This window comes from Malus domestica, chromosome 16 (assembly GCF_042453785.1).
Source record: "Malus domestica chromosome 16, GDT2T_hap1".
Lineage (NCBI taxonomy): Eukaryota > Viridiplantae > Streptophyta > Magnoliopsida > Rosales > Rosaceae > Malus > Malus domestica.
This window is the reverse complement of record NC_091676.1, coordinates 1064659-1071365: the sequence shown is the minus strand read 5'-3', so window position 1 is coordinate 1071365 and position 6707 is coordinate 1064659.

The following is a 6707-nucleotide window of genomic DNA, read 5'->3' as shown; positions in this document are numbered from 1 at the left end:
TTCCCATCGATTGGCACAACATAAAGGTTGCTCCCTTAAGACCAAAATGTCAAGGATTCGAGTCGTGAAAAAACAATCTCATTGCAAAACAAGAGAAAGGCTACGTCCAGTAGATGTCCCCCCTCCCCCCAACCCCCTCAAAGACCCTTACAAAATAAAGAGCCTTATTGGCTTGAGGTCATCCTTTTTGTAGAAGATGTCACAATTGATAGCTTGATAGATAATTTTAATGCAAATTGTTCCCACATTTCTTAGCAACTTTAGTAGGTGGTGATAAGATATTCCTCATATGGAATTCAATCTACTTCATATCAATTTTGGACGTTGTCGTCTCTCTTTTAATGTACACCATGGATATGGGGTCAAATTTGCAACTTGTTGAAAATGTTTCGAGTGGGAGAAGAAAGAGGGAAAAGAAAGCTTCCACATAATCTCTATCTGCTTAGATTATATGCCCTGATGGGATTATTTAGTACATCTATTTTATCAAAGAATAAAGGTGGGGGATAGATCGAATGACAAGATTCAATATATGTATGCATGCATATATGCATTTAACTTTTCTAATTCCAGTCAGCAGCTACCTAGCTACCCCAGCGGGGTCACAAAAGAGAGAAACTCTCAACTATCAGGCAAAAACATTGTATACTTTTTCTTTTAGGGTGGTGTTATCCACAAGCACATTTTTACTTGTTACATATCTTATTAATTTTTTACTGTCATATCAAATTAATTGAACAAGATTTATAGATAAAAATCAACTAGGGTAGGTGGGAGGTAAAAAATGTATGTGAATAGCACTACCCTTCTTCTATAGCTCCCTTTGCCTTATTTCATGTTTTATTTTTATTTTTATTTTTGCTTTTTAGCCAAAATGGTTTTTGAGATTGACATTAAGTCATCTCCAACCGAATGAGGGCTAGAGGGCTCCCTTTAGCCCTATAGCCCTCTAAGAAATTAATATTTTAATGAACAGTGCTAGGCCATATTTCTTACAATGTCCAACCGAGGGGGCTAAAGGGTCATAGGCCAAACATAGTCATGTGACAAAAAATCATCTCCAACCGAGGGGGTCAAAGGAAAGATTATTGGAAGAGGTAAGAGAATAGAATGTGAATAATTGAAATAAAATGAAGTAAGATAGTATGGAATGGTGAAAATTATGTGAGAAATTGTGTAAGAATGACTTAGGTATTTATAGGAAAAAAAATTAGAATTTTTTATTTTTATTTTTAAAAATTTTGTCTGAAAAAAAGAAAAGAAAAAGAAGTCAAATCTAATGGTAATCTGGCGTTACCATGACATCAGCTAGTCGTTGCTAGCTAGCGCTATGCTGACGCCAGGTAGCCATTGGGTTTTGAATATTGGACCGACCCCGGGCTAGTTGGCTAGCTCCTTTGGGCTAGCTATTTTCCATTTTTGGCCCAGTGGGGCCCATGAGCCCTTTAGCCTAACCCTCAGTTGGAGACGGATTTCATGTCATTTTGAGCTATTTTTAGCCATATAGCCTTTTGTCCGGGTCGGTTGGAGATGGTCTTAACTCATCACTTTGGTCCCTGACAATAAAAATTGATGGAAGTGGTCCCTGAGTTTGTCCACTGTAAATCATTTTGGGTCTTCCATAAAAAACTTATCAATATCCTTGTTAAATTGTTATGTGAATGACTACGTAACTACCTTTTTAAGAGTATTTTTGTCAAACCAACTTTCCCTCCACTTAACGAGGATATTGACAGATTTTTCATAGCATGATCAAAACGATTTATGACGGACAAACTCAAGGACCACTTGTATCGATTTTCATTGTCAGAAACCCACGTGAAGTAGGGGTGGGTTCAAAAAACCGAAAACCCCAAAAAAGGGAACCGAATCGAAAACCGAAAAAAAATCGAACATAACCAAATCCTTTTACACTTTATGAATGTACGCTCATGATGTTACTTTGTGAAACTTTGTTGCCAAGTTTGAAACTAACCTAGGGCTTTTTCAAGAAGCATACTTGGTTCAATTAGGGAGTATATTTCATTGGTTATAAAGGAAAGTTTTGGAAGGCTTTGAAACTTGGAAGAGCTTATCTATTTGTTTGTTTTTTGAATTGATACGTACATCATTTTTCTCTGCAATTGAGATTGTTGATAGAATATGATTAGTTTATATGATCTTGTATATAAACAACTACTTTCCCACTTTCCACTTTCCCCACTTATTATTAGTCTACCAATGCAAGCCTCATTTCTAAATTCAATATTAAAAAAAAAAAAGATTAAGTTTTATAACATAAAAAAAAAACCGAAACCGTACCAAAGAAAACCAAATAAAAAAAAACCAAAAGAAAATTGAACTGAACCGAACCAAACCGAAGTTTCGGTTCGATTTCGATCTTGGTAAAAACGGAACCGAATGAAGCCGAACCCACCCCTAGAGGGAAGTTTTATTTCAATCTCAAGAACCATTTTGATAATAAAAAAATTAAACATAAAATAGTTTGTACAAAATTAACTCATCAGTAATAGTTGATATATGGTGCAAAGCACCCATCTTACTTTTTTTTTTAGTCAATAGCACCCATCTTACTTCGGTGAGCCCCCCTCCCTGCTCACTACCTTTCTTTTATTAAAAATTATTGGAAATGAGTACCACGTGATAAGGAGGAGGATTTTTTCTTCTTATTTTACTTTTTTTTTTCTCTCTATAATAAAGTGGACACAAGATGTTGAAGTTATTTAATTGTAACTGTTAAAATAAGAGAGGATTGAAGGAGAAGAAAATTAGAAGGGAAGAGAATTCTACTCCTGAGACAAACCAAAACTCTTTAAGAAAAACAGACCAATGCAACTGATAAAAAAATCAAAACCTTCTTTCTATATAGGAAATAAAAAAGGGTATAAAACAAGGAAGCTTTTCTTAAAAAAAAAGCCCGGATTCTATCTTCTCTACGTTGATTGGAAGTTGGAACTCGAGTGCAATAGTATATACCTAGTATAGACTGTATAGTAAGGGTGGCTGTTAATTAATTTCATTTTATTGTTTATTATCTTAAAATAATAACGAGATAAGAGATTCATAGATGAAAAGATGAAAAGATGAAAAGATGAAAAGACTAGGAATACTAATGTAGCAAATCTCATAGTCAAAGCAAGAGATAAATGATTAGTCTTGAGAAAATAAGATACCCCATTAATTAGTGGGGCGAAAGCATATGGCTAGTCAAAGCAAGAAAATCAAAGTAATTAACTAACCAAGTTAATTGATTGGCATTCTTGTGATGTTATATTATATATTTGTAGTAATCAGGACAAGTAGTTGTAACATCTCATATCGTCCAGGGGAGTGATCCTTAAATGTATATTCACATCCCTACCTAGCACGAGACATTTTGGGAGCTCACTGGTTTCAGGTTCTATAGGAACTCCAAAGTTAAGCGAGAAGGAGGCCAGAGCACTCCCAGGATGGGTGACCCACTGGGAAGTTGCTCATGAGTTCCAAAAAAAAAATCGTGAGGGAATGGTAAGCCCAAAGCGGACAATACCGTGCTACGGTGGTGGAACGGGCCTAGGAAGTGGTCCGCCCCAGGCGGGATGTGACAAATGGTATCAGAGCCAATCCCTGGCCGGAAGTGTGCCGACAAGGACGTCGGGCCCCTAAAGGGGGTGGATTGTAACATCCCACATCGTCCAGGGGAGTGATCCTTAAATGTATATTCTCATTCCTACCTAGCACAAGGCGTTTTGGGAGCTCACTGGCTTTAGGTTATGTAGGAACTCCAAAGTTAAGCGAGAAGGAGGCTAGAACACTCACAGGATGGGTGACCCATTGGGAAGTTGCTCGTGAGTTCCCAAAAACAAAACCGTGAGGGAATGGTAAGCCCAAAGCGGACAATATCGTGCTATGATGGTGGAACGGGCCCAGGAAATGGTTCGCCTCGGGCGGGGATGTGACAGTAGTCCTGTGGTTAATGTAATTTTAATTTAAATTTGCTCTCTAGTCTTGTGTTTGAAGAACAAAACTGACAAAAATATGGGTGATTTACCGGTTGAAAGCTTTAAAAGGATGTTGTGTTATTTGACTGTGATTAAAGGGTGCGCTAAAACTCTTTTAGCCTTTCTGAGCCCCACTTAAAATTAATTTTACTGTTTTTTTTTTTTTGAAAGAATTAATTTTACTCATCAAAATGTGGGATAATTCAGGCTTCGACAAAAAAATGTTGTTGAGATGGATGAGAGTGTTGACAATAATGTGTTGATTACTTTTCTTTAGTTTGAAAATAATATATTTGGCATATTGCTCGAGTAGATTGCTTGCATTTTGCATTTGTGACTTTCATAAGATCAACAAGTGATAATTATTAGTTGGGCCAAATAGAAACTTGTTGGCCTCATATAATCATATTGGTTGGGCTTGAAACTAATATTGGTTTGTTAAATTAGTGAATAATTTGATGACTAAATTGAACTTGAAACTTGTGTATTTTTTAGTCAAGAGTTGTGTTTGTACCATACTTGACCAATCCCGAAACTACCGAGCACCGGCCAACGCTATACTGTCAAGGACCCAGAAGAGTTCCCCTCCGACTAGGAGGCCAATCACTACTCGACACATGTCAAGATTAGAAGCCAATCAGAGCGCAGCACGTGTCGACATCAAGAACCAATCATAACATGACACATGTCAATGTGACAAAGCTACAAGTTTTTCTATAAATAGGGGTCATTCCCCCACAATATTGCCTAATGCCATTTGTGTTAAATCATTCACAAGAACTCACTAAATTGAGAGCTTGATCCTTTGTACTTGTGTAAGCCCTTCACTACTAATAAGAACTCCTCTACTCCGTGGACGTAGCCAATCTGGGTGAACCACGTACATCCTGTGTTTGCTTCTATGTCTCTATTCATTTACGTACTTATCCTCACTAGTGACCGAAGCAACCAAGCGAAGGTCACAAAACCTGACACTTTCTGTTGTACCAAAGTCTTCGCTGATTTTGTGCATCAACATTTGGCGCCGTCTGTGGGAAACGACACTTATTCCTACTCTCTTCAGCTGTGTCAAGCTGGTTTCTATCATTCGTACACTTTCTTTTGATCAGGCATCCCTCTCCAGCATGGGAAGCGAAGGAAGCCACAGCACACAGAATGACACCCCCCTTGCACATAGTGCGAAACAACGAAAGAAGGAAGGAAAACGAGTTCTTCTTCAAGCTAAAGTCGATGAGTTGGAAGCTCAGAACAACAAGATAGCAATGAGGAATGAGGTCCTCCAGGAGCAATATGAGAAGCTCTTTGAGACACTTCACGAAGCTAGGCAAGCTCAGACACGCGAGCTTGTTGCCCCCGTGGAAGTCAACCATCAACTGGGTGCCCTCCAACATGGAGGGTCACATGCATTCGACATAGATATCCCTGATAGGGAACAAATTACCCCTCGATTTGATAATCAACATGAGGCTTCTCTTAACCCAGTTGCTTCGACCCGAACCATGAGAAGCGGAGGGAGACACCTCTTTGCTGAAGGGGCAGAAGGATCGAAAGCCGTCTTTCGCGATTGTCGGGATTTCCTGAAGCAACGTCGAGAGAATTCCATCCATATAAGCTCAAAGATCAATGACCCAAGGATTTCTGAGAGACTCGGTCCCCTGCCACGGCCCGAGCCGGCCACCAACTTGGGGAAGGTGCAACAAGTCCTAGAGAGACATGAGGGTACAGGGGACTCAGAGGTGTTCCGACAAACATACCCTGGAAGCCAGTACAGCGAGTCCAGGGAAAAATCACATGCCCTTGATCAAACCTTCCTAATTCCAAGAGGAGATGGAGATTTACGAAAGAAAGCTCCAGTGGCACATAACTCCGCTCAGGACCCCCTTGTCCTACAACTTCTTGAGGAAGTAAACAAGTTGAAGGCTGAACGTCAGGCTGAAATACCTGACTGGAACCAACCCAGGCCTGGCCCTCTTACAAGGAGGATCCTCAACACCCCCCTTCAAGCAAAGACAAAGCAGAAGCTTGGCTTGCAACTTTATACTGGAAAAGAGGACCCGATTGAGCACCTTAACCTCTTTGAGTCCACCATGGCATACCGGATGCACACCGACGAAGAGCGATGTCTTCTCTTCCCCTCCACCCTCTCTGGCGGAGCTCTAAATTGGTATTGTCGTCTTACACCTGAGACGGTAGACTCATTTGAGGAATTGAGGAAACTATTTGTTTCCCAACACATTTTCCAAACCGATCGCTTGCACTCTGCAGATGACCTGTACACTATCCGCCAGAGGCCAGACGAGTCATTACGTATGTATGCTGGCCGCTTCAGCCATGAATACTCCCGGTGTGCCGAGGCAGACGACAAGACTGCCCTCAAAGCCTTCACGGCAGGCCTACGTGATTGTTTCTTTAAATACATGATCAATGCCAATACTTGGAAGACTTACTCTGAGGTGATGGCGCAGGTTTATAACCATGCCTCCGCCGAGGCAAAGACATATCAGGAGAAACCCCCTCACCCAACGCCATGGAGGAAGAACTAGCAATAGCTAAAGTTTGACGGTTGGGAAGATCATCCAATGTTTCTCTAGTACAGGACTCTAACAAAGACCCTGAAGACTCCGACATTGCAGACTCAGACTTAGAGCTAAAGCTAGAAGAGCCCTCATCACTAGAACTTCCAGACTCTGACATCTACAATAAGAAGAAACAAATTCTATCACTACA